Source organism: Triticum dicoccoides, chromosome 4B, assembly GCF_002162155.2.
Source record: "Triticum dicoccoides isolate Atlit2015 ecotype Zavitan chromosome 4B, WEW_v2.0, whole genome shotgun sequence".
In the NCBI taxonomy this organism is placed as follows: domain Eukaryota; kingdom Viridiplantae; phylum Streptophyta; class Magnoliopsida; order Poales; family Poaceae; genus Triticum; species Triticum dicoccoides.
In genome coordinates, this window is record NC_041387.1 from 476669157 (window position 1) to 476683092 (window position 13936).

General features: G+C 47.5%; 1 long non-coding RNA gene across 1 annotated transcript; it reads right to left on the bottom strand.

Moving 5' to 3' along the window:
- Positions 1-327: 327 nt before the first annotated feature.
- On the bottom strand, positions 328-2287 carry LOC119290966. The gene is made up of 3 exons (XR_005142124.1): positions 1468-2287; positions 1102-1297; positions 328-979 (listed from the first exon to the last, which is right to left on the bottom strand). It is a non-coding gene; the product is annotated as an uncharacterized LOC119290966 (long non-coding RNA).
- Positions 2288-13936: the final 11649 nt, after the last annotated feature.

Consider the following 13936-nt stretch of genomic DNA (forward strand, 5'->3'; position numbering starts at 1 on the left):
TTTTTCGCGAGACCAAAATCGTCGTTTGTAATGCATCGCACAGAAGAACGCACTGCTTCAAACTGAAAACCGCACTGCAACAGACAGTCAAGTGAACTTCATGATTTGTTTTTGTCAGACAGTCAAGTGGACTGCAACACTTCCGAAAGTGAACCGCAATACTACCAAAAGTGAACCTCATGAGTTTTTGTTGTCTTTTTTTCGTACTTATTAATTTTTTACACGCGTTGACCAAGCGAGTGGACCTCAGGGATTGAACGAGTGAACTACATCTAATATAGAAGCGAGCTTCATTTCTAAGATCTTTTTTGTTTTGTGTTTACCAAGTCGACAACAAAGGAGTTTTATAGTATATAGAATCTGCACTCTCCACCAGCCAAATCACGGTAATGAACTGTAGTTTTTACAATGAACTAATGAAGTGCACTTTTCAACAACAACAAAATTGAGTAACAGGGCATCCAATAGAACTACATCACTTCATCCTTTGGGACCGCACGCGCAGGCCTGTGCGCCCTTGAACTCCACAAATGCCTGCGAGCTGCACCCAAACCAGCAAAGAGCTGCATGCATTAACATGGTCAAACTGAAACATACAGCAAGATGACTACTAAAAAACATCACAAGATGAACTACTTAAAAAAAGTATGACACCGGCCACCCCTAGTGTAGTGCGCTTGTCCCCTGCTTCCCGCGAACAACAAGGAGTGGAGGAGAGAGCTGCAAGTGAGGTTTGTCGCCCAGATGCCCGGCGAGATGCACGACACAATCGCGTGCACTGCATGCCACGCTCACCCGCATTGCATGCAGTGCTCACTGAAAAGGGGTGACCCATCGGTTGCTAGGACGGTAGGACCTGCAAGCACACACGCCGGCACCCGACAAGTTGCATGCCCTCTAGGGAGGGTCGAGAGGAGCAGGAAACAGTATGCACGCACGCAGTAGTGAGGCACCCACAAAATTGCAGGAGATTGGCTACCTGTCAACAGCGAGCAAAACAGTTAAACACCTTCGATCCCCAATACGTGCAGAATTCACCACCACGAGAACCAAATTCAACAAGAAAGACGGACACGAGATGCAAGATGACCAAGAACCTACTCTATTTTGCAGAAGAGAGATACTCGAGGGGGATGAAGGATCTCTCTAGAGGAAGGACGACAATACACCGAACGACACACGCGCATGCCTACGAGCTGCGTGTCATGCTTGACTGCAAGTTGCTGTCGCCAGAACCTCGGCCATAATGGACCTCCTTCATATCTGCCGGTCATCTTTTCTGCATCATCTATCTTTTCTGCAAAAAAAAAGAGTAAAATGAACCTCAAGAGCAAAAGTACAGTGGACTGCATTTTCACTTTTATTTGTCTTTAGAAGAACACAAAAAACGCAAATCTCATCGACGGGAACAGCAAACTACAGTGCACTGATTTTCCTCCAAAAATAAAAAAAGTGAACTGCAGCAACCTCAAACAATGGCGTGGTTTCCTGTTCATCAATGGGGAGAAAGTAGGGGAGGCTGGTGCATCGGGGAAATCTCCAGGCCAGGAGGGCGGGCTGCAGTGGAGCCGGTGGTGGACCTCATGGGGGTAGGTGAGGTGAGCCCTGGCCGGGCCGGAGATGAGGCCAGGATGAGGAGGAGGGGAGCGGCAAGCGATCACATTAATGGACCAAGTCCTCGTCACCGGATCTCACCAGGAAATTGGGTGGGGCGGCACCGTACGAGGGGGAGCCGAGCCGGGTTGGGATTGGTGGGAGAAGGCAAGTGGGGCTCTGTGGGAGGCCACGACAGCGGGGCGGCCACCGGGAGGCTGATGGTGAGGCCAAGGCCACAGGCAGATCCGTCACCAGGACCCGTGCTCGAGGTGGGCTGCGCCGGGTCATGGCTGGGTTGTGGCACTAGCAGGGCGGCTTGACGTCGGCGCTGCCATGGCCGTCCGGTGCGGTGGTGGGGCAAATCGGCGGAGAGGGTGGGAAGGGGGCAGATCTAGAAGGTTGAGCGCCACCGTCAAAAAAATTGCCTTCATCGGACGTGATGCGTGAAGATCCATGGGAGGTGGAAGGTGCGCGCCGAGGCTCGGGGGGTGGCAATTGGGGAGGAACTCGCAAGGCCGCTCCATGGTAGAAGGTGGGTAGGGGGAGGAGAGGGGCTTCCGCGGAGAAGGTGCTCGGGAGCGGTCGTCCATGGCGGCTGCGTGGAAGAAAGCCAGGGTGGCTGGGGGTAGGCGAGGGAAGAAGGTATGGTGGGGTGCGTGGGGGAGCTTTTTTGTTACCTGCGTGCGGTTTGTTTGTTTGTGTTGGTCGTCCGGTGGGTGTTAGCAGAATAAGAAAATTGTTATTAGAATAGACCCATATATATATGAGTTTTCATGTCCCCAACAACATTCACTTATTGCTAATTCTTCAAGTTGATTTTTTTCTAAGTGAATGTGACCGGACCCGTTCCCCCTCTATGCTAAACTCAACGCAGTCTGTTCACAAATCCTTTATGTGCTTTCTATTTGGAACCCGTTCAAAATATTCATTGTGTCATTGTCAGCTGAAGAATTTGCGAATGAAACATTAAAATTTTCATATCTAAATTTTCGGCTTTTGCCGCTCAAACCATTCCATATCCCACGACAGATTAAACTACTCACCCATGATCTAACATGATCTCCACCTCTCTGTACATGGGTGACACATGTTGCTAGGATTGCAAAGGTCAGGGGCATGTTCGTCCAAATTCTTCGGACGGGCAGTTTTTCACTGTGGCTATAAATACCCCTCCCTTCCTCATACTTCATTTACTCCGCTCGATCTCAAATTGCTCGAGCCCTTAGACCTAGCGTTGCCGCTACACTCCGTTGTCGCCTATGAGGAAGAGCTTCACTGCCTCAACCTCGTCACCCATGGTCAAATTCCTCAAACTTGAGTCGATTTGAATTATTTTTTTAGAATGCATATGACCTCTCCAAATTCTTTGCACCTATACTCTGTTCACATGTACAAAATGTCTGCTGTTGAATCACTAGGTTCTCATCAACTTAACTCATTTGCAGCATTCCTCGAAGATAAATTGCATACTTCCTCAAAAACATCAATTTTTCAAAATCATCAAGTGAAGAAAATGGTAGATGGTAAAAGACCTCAGAAGGGAGGAAAGAGACCAGAGTGCAACACTACTTTTGAGATCCCTCATGACATATATGTTGGGTACTATACTCCTGATGAGAATATTCATGGCAAAGAAAACAAGAATCTGCGCAAAGTGCGCATACAGAGGATTGAAAGAAGATGGGCTAAGGAATGGAGGGAATATCGTTATATTACTCCAAAGTACACGAAGAAATTCGTGGTTAACCCTCCTTGTCCAAGACCTCTATTGGCTCCAAGCCAAGAAGCTGATCCCTCAAGAATTAGGCATGGTGAGGAATTTCCCATAGAATGGGCCAAGCGCTAAGCCAAATTGGCTAAAGTAGCAAAAGGAGTGAAGAAATTCAATAAAGGTTTTGTTGCTGCTGCTGAGGCCTCTGCTAGCAGGCCTAAGAAGGCTTTGCTGAAGAAATCAGCTGTGAAGCCGAGTTCCTCAACAGCAATGCCCTCACGGCCAATACCAAAACCCTCAGAGCAAATTCCTTAGGCAACCTCTTCAAGGGCAACTCCAATTCCACCTGTTACCATGAAATCCTCAACTGTTGTTGCAAAGTCCTCAACACATGTGCGTCTTGCCACATGTCAAAGGACTGCAAGCTTCTCAATTGCTTCAGGAGTATCTGCTAGTTCCTCAGCTCCACCACCATCCTCAACTAGTCCAATTCTGATGAAGAAAAAGGCCGCTGCTGGACATGGATCGAGGCCTAGTCCTCATAAGAAGCAAGTTTCTTTTCAAGTTCCATCTGATGACGATGAAGCTGATGATGAAGAACTTGCTGAAATCATCAGGAACAGGCAAGAAAGGGCCGCTAGAGCCAAAGGCAGTGATGTGCCTCTCATGTTGGATCCAAAGAAGATCCTTGACTTCATTGACCTATGGCATAAGGATCCCAACACTCCTTTGCCTGACTTAAACCTCACTCCTAGTCAAAGTCATATGTTGATGGCCTTCATCAGTGAAGAAAAATGGAAATTTGAGAAGGTCAGACAAGTCAAGAAGGCCCAGTATAAAAAGGAAAGATTCCTGAAGAAAAATGTTCTGAATATTACTCTTGAAGAACTTGTAAACATGGAAAATGAGATCAAAAACCTCAATGATGAATTTGACACCTACCATGCAGATTGGCTCGGCGCCAAGGTCAGATTCGTCAAACTCTCCAAGACCCTCAAGCTGAATGTTGCAGCACCATCGCAACAACAAATTCCTCATGCTAATGCTTTTGTTCGGTTTGTTGAAGAAACTAAAAGCGCAGCTGAGGAAAATTAGGCTACTGTAGAAATTGAAGATACCAGGGATGCTGAAGAAATTCCAGCGCCTGAAGAGCATGCCAGGGCAACCACCAATGTTGCACCTGAAGAACAACCCAAGCCAGCTGAAGCATTTTTTGCACCTGAAGAAACTGAGATACCAGGGCGACTACATCAGTCTTGCCTGAATACACTGAACCAACTTCATCTACTCCTCCTGCAAAGTCATCAAAGATGAAAAGTATCAACCTTCCTTCTGCATCAGAAGTGAAGAAAACCAAAGCTGCGGAGAAGCTAGCTGTGGAGAAAAGGAAAGCATCAACGACTGCAGAGTCTTCAGCTTCCAAGAAAGTGAAGACTTTGACAAGTTCCTTCACTACACTATTGATGTTGTTCCTATCTCTGTTGTGCCATCAAAGGAAATTGTTCTCTTTGGTGAAGAATATGGCATACCAGATGACACAGATGAAGAGAGTCCTTATGCTGCTTCTTCAGAGCAGTTGGATGAAAAAAATGAAGTGGAAGATATCCCTTCAACCCCGCTGATATCATTGCCCATGCCTCATTTCATAGCTGAAGAGGCAGGCGTTGAAGAAATGGAAGAAGAAGAAGACGAGGATGTGGATATTGGGTCTATAACACCAGTTCTAAATGATGACTATTGGGAAAGACTTCACGCCAATTCACCATTGACCACACCTCTGCAACAAATTCCTCAGTCCCCTATACAAACTGAGGAAATTCATATGGGATCTGATGAACCTCAAACATCACTTCTTTCCATCCCTGAAGAAGATCCAGCTGCGACGGCTGAAGAAATGGAGGAACCAACCACTAGTGAAGAACCTCAAGCTTCGATTCCTCAGGCAGCAGCTCCACAGATTTTGATGCAAGAGAATGTGAAGTCTTCAACTACTAATCTTCAGCCCAAGCAACAAAATCCTCATGCTAAATGACCAAAGTTCAAAGCTGGTGATTTCTTTGTTGAGCACCATTTCTTCATGGACTTCAATCCTTATGACTCAGCAAGACTTCGACACAAGCGGTTCTAGATGGGCAGTCAGATGAACTTCTATTCATCACTCTTATTGATAAGGACAAGGTACTTGAGCACCCTCAAATTCCTCATGTGCACAGGGAGTCCCTCCAGTGCTTCCAACATGTCCTGAATGTTCTTCATGACGCTGGGCTTTTGAACTTCTGTGCTGACATCTGCGGCTGGAATGAAGAGCTAATTCTTCAATTCTATGCTACACTGCATCTCACTGGAAATGTGGCTGATGTGAATTCATGGGTGCTTGATTGGATGGCTGAGAACACACACTACAAAGCTCCAGACTCTGAATTACTTCATGCCATTCCAATCAGCCCTGCTGCTGAAGGCGCAAGGCTTCTGTACGAAGAACCTGGACTCTCTCACCATCTGATGCAAGTGCTCATGAAGCCTTTGAAGCCAGGCCAATCTCCAAGAACCACATTCCTCATGAAGGAATTGCTATATGTGCCAAGGACAATCTACCACATTTTGACCATAACCCTCAGTCCAATCAAAGGCCACAACTCTGATGAAGAAGAGGTTGTTGGCATCATGAAGAATCTGTTGTTCAATATCATGCATGGCATTCCCATAAACTACCATGATTTCTTCATGAGGACTTTGGCTAATGCAGCTCTGTCGCTTTTTAAGTTGAAGCCTAATGCTCCCTGGATCATGAAATTCATCAGATCAAGGTCTTCAATTCATTACAAGGAAGATTGTCAGAACCACCTCAGCTTCTTGCCTCCTATTGAAGTCCTCAAAAGGACTATTTCCTTAGCTGATGAGAAAGGCAAAGTTGCTATCATTGATGAAGGTACTCATCCATTGGATGGTCAGTTTCACGAAGCTGCATCTTATTCCACCAATGATGACTCTGCAACCCAAGACTCTGCCGCAAAAGCTTCAAAGCCAGTTCCTCAAGCCACTGCTCCACGAGTGATGACTGATCGTGAGCTTCTTCTAAGTCTTCATCAGAAGGTCGATCACAATCACAAGTGGGTCAAGCATCAATTTGGTGCAATTCTTTAAAACATGATTGTCACGCAAAACACTATGAAGAAGAATCACTACTACTTGCATGAAGTCTTCGACCACACTTGGGCAATTCTGTCTCACCTGTACGGTTATGAAGATCTCAAGCAGATGGGCTTCCAACAGGACTTTGACTGGTCTCAGCCTCCTTCGAAGAACTTCAAGAAGGTCAAAGTTCCTCAGCTGGTCACAAGTTCATTTTCTTCATCGTGTGAGACGGATGAAGCTGAAGATTTGAACAACACTACGGCAGGCCCTGCCTCAACGGATGACCCCAACAACGCTGGCGCTCCTCCATCGGCATCATGATGATATTCTTCAGGGGTGTTAGTCCTCATTTTTCATCCCTTTTGGTCATTCGATGACAAAGGGGGGGATCGAGTTAGCCTTCAAGCGGGTCTCTTATATATGGGTGTTTTTTCGTTAAGTTACAACTCTTGCTTTTTTGAGGGGTTTGCTCTGATGAGTTGTAAACTTATGTCCTATGGTGCTCTAATACTTTTGATTGCTTTCTGCATGCTTATTTCCTCGAGTATTTTAATGCACGCATGCTGAATTTTGTCAGACACCATATTTCAACATGCATTTCAAATTCTTCATATCATATGTCGAATGTGTGTATGAATTACAAGATATAGGGGGGATCTCCATGATTTTACTCTAAACTGTGCATTTGCTATCCAAAGTAAATTCCTCAATATTTGTACTTACACTTCATATGATTATCCCCGTTGAAAACTTAACCTATTTGTCATCAATCACCAAAAAGGGGGAGATTGTAAGTGCATCTAGTGTCCCTTAGTAATTTTGGTGTATTGAAGACTTATAGGTTAAGGGACTAATGTGTTTGTGAGTGTACACAGGCTCTATAAGTCTATGAGGAGTTTGATATTTACGATGAAAGTCGACCCCTAAAAATGAATGTCTTCAGTTGAAGACTTTGAAACTAAGGAAATTGGTGTGACCTTGAAGACTTTGATATTAATGTGAGGACCATGAAGCGTGAATACTTTTGTTTTCGTAGTTTCATTTTCTCTTTCTTGAGTCATAGGAAACACCATACTATTAAAGGGGGTCAAGGTAAAACTAAGGAAACACTTTCCAAGTGATGCTCATCTCAAAGCCTACACCTACCCAATCCTTTCGAGTGAAGCCATTGGAAATCTCATACAGCTCAGTCAATTTCTTCAGTAACAGAGAAGGAGATCTTCTATTCTCTGAGGAATTTTTCTGACTGAGGAGTTAGGAATTCACCAGTGTGGATTGCCTACACGTGAGGAACATTATAGCCCTGAAGAATTTGAGAGCTCAAATTTGCGATCATTGTTGTGCTATGCGCCAACTGTCCAAAATATCCTACCCACCGAACGGTCATATCATTGAAGGGAATTTATGTCTTATCATGTCGGGCTACTCCTAGGCTATAAATAGCCACCCCTACAACCACTAGTTGGTTGGCTACTCTGAGAGAAACTAACACTTGTCATTGAAAGCATCCCATCCTCTAAGGACTTTGAGAGAAAATCATCAAGTGAGGAAAATCCAAAACCCAAACACCTACAACCCAAAGTGATTGAGCATCACTGAAGAGATTGTTCCTATGTGGAACCGATGCTTGTTACCTTTGAGGGTTGTGCATCCTCCAGACGGTTAGGCATCATGGTCTAGAGCATCCAAGAGGAAATGTGGATCACTGAGTGACCGAGTATGTGAAGGTCTGGAAGTCACCTGAAGACTTACCACGAGTGATTGGGCAAGGTCTGTGTGATTTTAGCTCAAGGAGAATACGATGAAGACTGTGTGTCCTCGGGTTTAAATACCTAGCCGCTCCAACCAGACGTACAACTATCACAACAGTTGGAACTGGTCTACCAAATCATTGTCTTCACCAAACTACTAGTTCTATTTGCTCAACCCTTTCATTTCCTCATTCTTGTGTTGATGAACTTGATCGTTACTTTTTGAAGACTTTGACTGAAGACTTTCTCAATTCCCTCAATCCTATTTCTTCAGTCATTTTGTCTTCAGCATGTTTATCCTGTTTTCACGCTACCTGTGCCCTGTGTATGTTTCATTTCATCATGATGACTATGCTACTGCTTTGTTATGCATGCACCTGAGTACTTATTCTGCTGCTAGTAGTTAGTTGCTTAGGAAATTCCTCACTTAGAATTTCCTCAGTAGCGAATTTGTAAAAATCGCCTATTCACCCCCCCCCCCTCTAGTCAATATAACGCACTTTCGGCAGTTCGTCAAGAAGCAGAATGCTGAATATGAGAAGTGTTATAAGGAAAGAGGTCAGAATGGCGTTGGCGGGAAGGGCCAGGGCGGCGAAGCAAGTCATCCCGGCAAGGCTCCTCGAAACCAAGGGAAACCCACCAAGGGCCGTGAGAAGGAGGATTGCAATAATGAGAGTGAGGGAGGAGATGAAGAGGAAACCAACAAGCAGGAATTCCAGAAAGCCACTAACGCCATGTGTGTTGACGAAGGTGCATCTCTGCACTCCTCTCACCGCCAACTTAAACAGTGGGCGCGTGAAGTCAATGTCGTGGAACCAACAATAGATTCTCGGAGGCCGCTCAGGTGGTCCCGCATGCTCATCATCTTCGATGAAGAGGACCACCCTGACCGCACCACTACGGTATGGTGCTTTCCGTTGTTGGTCTCACCAACAATCCGCAACCTCAAATTCACAAAGATGTTGGTTGATGGCGGGGCCAGGTTGAATCTGATTTATCCGAAGGTCATTAGCAAACTTTAGATAATAGAGGAAGATCTTGAGGTTACTGGCATGTTTCAAGGAGTCACCCCGGCAGGGTCAAATGCAGATCAAGACAGAGAAGAGCAAGGCAGTGGAGACAGCCCCAAGGTTGCGGCAAGGAAGAAAGTGGTGCAGCGCCCAGTGTGCTTCGTCAGCTCCCTGTTGCAGGGGGCTAGGTCGAGGTACTATGGTGTGCAAAAGTTGATTTTTGGCCTCATCATGGCCTCAAGGAAATTGCGCCACTACTTCCAAACCCATGAGATCACTATTATCACCCGCTTCCCTCTGCAATAGATAATCAGAAACCCTGAGGCCACCGGCTGGATAGTGGAATGGGCCTTGGAAATATCTAGCTTTGGTTTGATGTTTGAGAGCACATCAACTATCTAGAGCAGAGCATCGGCGGAGTTTATTGTAGAGTGACGCCAACCCCTGTTGAACAAGTACTGGAGACAGTTATTCCCAGCAAGGAAGCGCCCCAAGAATGGATCATGTATTTCAATGGTGCCTTCTCCCTACAAGGTGCAGGGGCTGGCGTGCTTCTCGTTGCTCCCACTAGGGAGCACCTTAAGTACGTCGTCCAGATGCATTTTTCCCGGGAGAAGGCTACCAACAATACTACAGAATATGAAGGGCTCCTTGTCGGGCTCAGGATTGCCACATAACTGGGGATCAAGAAGTTGATCATCCGCGGAGACTCACAGCTCGTGGTGAGACAAGTGAACAAGGATTACCAAAGTCCATTAATGGAGGCATACGTTGAGGAAGTGAGAAAGTTGGAGGAGCACTTTGACGGGTTACAAATAGAGCATGTACCCCGTGCAGAAAACAACATTGCTGATCATCTGTCAAAGTGCGCTGCGCAAAAACTCCCTGTGGAACCAGGAACTTTTTTTCTCCATTTGACTCAGCCCTCCGTATCCCCGGCAACAATGCCCAGGAAAAGGAGAAAACTGGACTCCAGCAGGCCTCTCGAGGATACCGGCAGGGAGCCTGGTCGGAACAACTCCCCTCCTGTTGTTGAGTTGCCTCCTCTCGCCAGACCACCGGTCCCCGCAGTCGAAGAGTGCACTCCCATGAAGGAGGAGGTGTCGCTAGTTCTCGTTGCCGATAGGCTCCAACTTGGGTGCAACACATAGTCCATTTCCTCCAAACTGGAGAAATTCCCGAAGAGTAAGAAGAGGCTGAAAGAGTAGCCCAGAGGGTCAGTATGTATCAGTTCGTGGATGACACGTTGTACAGATGAAGGCCCAACGGTGTGAAATTGAAGTGCATTTGTCGGGAAGAAGGAAAGGAACAGATAGCAGGAATACATAAGGGTACGTGCGGCTCACACATCGGATCGAGGGCTTTGGTTGGAGAGGCCTTCCGGCAAGGATTTTACTAGCCCATGTCCCTCCAAGATGCAGTTGAGTTGGTCACCAAATGTGAAGCCTGCCAGTTCCATTCCAAGAATATCCGCCTACCTGCCCAAGCTCTTCAGACAATCCCTTTGTCATGGCCATTTTTGGTCTGGGGGCTTGACATCTCAGGCCCTTTCCCCTGTGTTGTCGGGGCTTTGAATTCTTGTCGTTGCAATCGACAAGTTTACAAAGTGGCCGGAAGCAGAGACCGTGAGAAAGGTGACTGCTCAGTCAGCTATCAAGTTCTTGAAAGGATTAGTGTGCCACTTCGGAGTCCCTGCCCGGATCATCACCGACAACTGCACCCAATTCACGAGTCATGCCTTCATGCAACACGTTCATGCCCTCGGAAGCAAGATCTCGTTTGCCTCTGTTGCTCACCCAAAGACCAACGGGAAAGCTGAGAGGGTGAACGCTGAAGTGTAGCGGGGACTCAAGACGAGAACATTTGATAAGTTGCAGAACTATGGCAGGTGGTGGATCGACGAGCTGCCAGTGGTTCTTTGGTCCCTCAAAATGACACCAAATTGAGCTACCAGGCAGACTCCCTTCTCCTTGGTCTATGGGGCAGAAGTAGTTATCCCCATGAACTCATTTACGGGTCACCTTGAGTGCTTGCCTACGATAAAGTAGCACAGGAACAGCACTGGTCTGACGACGTTGTGCTTCTCGAGGAGAACCGTCTCCGGGATGCTACACGTGCTGCATGCTATCAGCAAGCCATGCGCCGCTATCACAGCCGCAGAGTTCATGCCCGGTGTTTTTAGGAAGCCGGCCTTGTCCTTAGGTACGTTCAATCCGCCAAGGGTACAAACAAGTTAACGCCGAAGTGGGAAGGCCCTTATCGGGTAGTAGGAGTCACCAGACCTGGCGCAGTCTGTCTGGAGATCGGAGATGGCATTAAATTGCAAAACTCATTGAACATTGAGCATCTCCATAAGTTTTACCCGTAAGGCGCGGCTGTCGGGCCTAGCCCGGCAGCCACCCTTTTGTACAGGCCTTGCCTCAGTTGCATGTAACCGCTTGTACAAGCCAAGCGCAGACCCTGAGCAACAGAGAAATAAATGAAGCACTGGGGGTGAGGGAGTCCTGGATTATGGGGTCCTCGAATAGCCAGACTATATACATTGGCCGGACTGTTGGGCTACGAAGATACAAGACAGAGGATTTCGTCCCGTGTCTGGGTGGGACTCTTCTTTGCATGGAAGGCAAGCTTGGCGATTCGGATATGTAGATTCCCTTCTCTGTAACCGACTAGATGTAACCCTGGCCCCCTCCGGTGTCTATATAAACCGGAGGGTTTAGTCCGTAGGACAAGAACAATGATAATCATAGGCTAGCTTCTAGGGTTAGCCTCTACGATCTCATGGTAGACCAAGTCTTGTAGTACTCATATCATCAAGATCAATCAAGCAGGAAGTAGGGTATTACCTCCATAGAGAGGGCCCAAACCTGGGTAAACATCGTGTCCCCTGCCTCCTATTACCATTAGCCTTAGATGCACAGTTCGGGACCCCCTACCCGAGATCCGACGGTTTTGACACCGACATTGGTGCTTTCATTGAGAGTTCCACTCCGTCGTCATCATAAGGATTGATGTCTCCTTCAATCATCTATAACAACACGGTCTAGGGTGAGACCTTCCTCCCGGACAAATCTTCGTATTCGGCGGCTTCGCACTGCGGTCCAACTCGCTCGGCCATCTGGAGCAGATCGACACCTACGCCCCTGGCCATCAGGTCAGGTTTGGAAGATCGAACTACACCGCCGACATCCGTGGAGACTTGGTCTTTGACGGATTCGAACCCATGACAGCCGCACCTTGTAGCTACGATGAACATGACTTAAATCTTTCATTGAACCATGCTCAGGAGACATCGCCTGCAACTGTCCTGGCCCTAGATCCAGTGCAGGTCGTGCCATCCGAGGACGAGAGGATGGACCCCGTCACGGAAGCCACAGACTCAACGATGCTAGAGCCGAACACATATGTGACCTCCAACGAGGCCTGTGTCATCGGAACCCCAGACACGTCTCCGGCCATAGGCTCCGAACCGCGTATATCCGCGCCCATCGAATCTAACGGGGCGCCGATCTTGGAGTTCAGCTCCACGGACATCTTCCAACACCCCCCCTTAGGTGACATGTTAAACTCATTGAAATCTCTCTTCTTATCAGGAGGTTCTTGGCCGAACTATGTCCGGCTTGAGTGGGAAGCGGGCAACGAAGAACTTTGTTACCCACCCACCACCCACTTGATAGCCACTATCGACAATTTGACCGACATGCTCAATTTCGACTCCGAAGACATCAGCGGTACGGACGACGATGCAGGAGAAGAACAGGAACCACCGCCCACAAGGCGCTGGACAGCCACCTCCTCATACGACATATACATGGTGGATACACCCAAAGACAACAATGGTGATAACAAGAAGGATACAGTTGAGGATAATCCTCCTGAGAAGCAGCCGAAGCGCCAACGTCAGTGGCGCCGCTCTAAACAACGCCATGGTAAAAACAGCGATATCGGCACAAGAGAAAATAACACCTCGGACGACGTCGAAGACAATGAAGATCCCGCAGACCCAGCCATGAAGCAGGACGGGCAAGGAAATGGCAAACACAGTCCGGGGCTGCTATCCGTTCACAGCGATGCCAAAGATACCACTTATCAACCTGTCTCTGAGGAGGAGAATAGTTTGGATGACGATGCATTCATCATCCCGGAAAAATACTTGGAACAAGAGCACCTCCAACAGAGACTTATTGCCACCGCGAGGAGCTTGAAGAAGCAGAAGCAATGGCTTAAAGCCGCACAGGATACGCTCAACGATAGATGGAATGAAGTGCTCGACACTGAGGAAAAATATGGCGGCAATCGCCAAACAAAGAGCTATCCCAAACGTAAACTACTGCCCGAATTCGACGATGAGGCTATCGTGCCCATACCGCCGAAAAATAATATGGCCGACCAGCCAGACCGACCACCTCATGGCCGAGACAGAGCGGCTAACAATGCCGCACACAAACCCGCATCCCCTCCCCATAAAGTAAGGGAGGTCGCAGCCAAGTACCAGAAACACGATTTACGTGAGCACCTGGGCAAAAGAGCTGGCATAACCAGGTCCATCTATGGATCTAGGGAATGTGCTCCTATACAGGATCATGGCCATCAAGCCGACTATGTCGGTCGCTTACCAGTTCGGAACCAACACCAAACACTACAACCGTCGGACCCACACCACGACATAGCCAAATACAGGGGCGTTGCACACCTCCTGTGCTTCACCGATGAGGTGCTGGATCATGAATTTC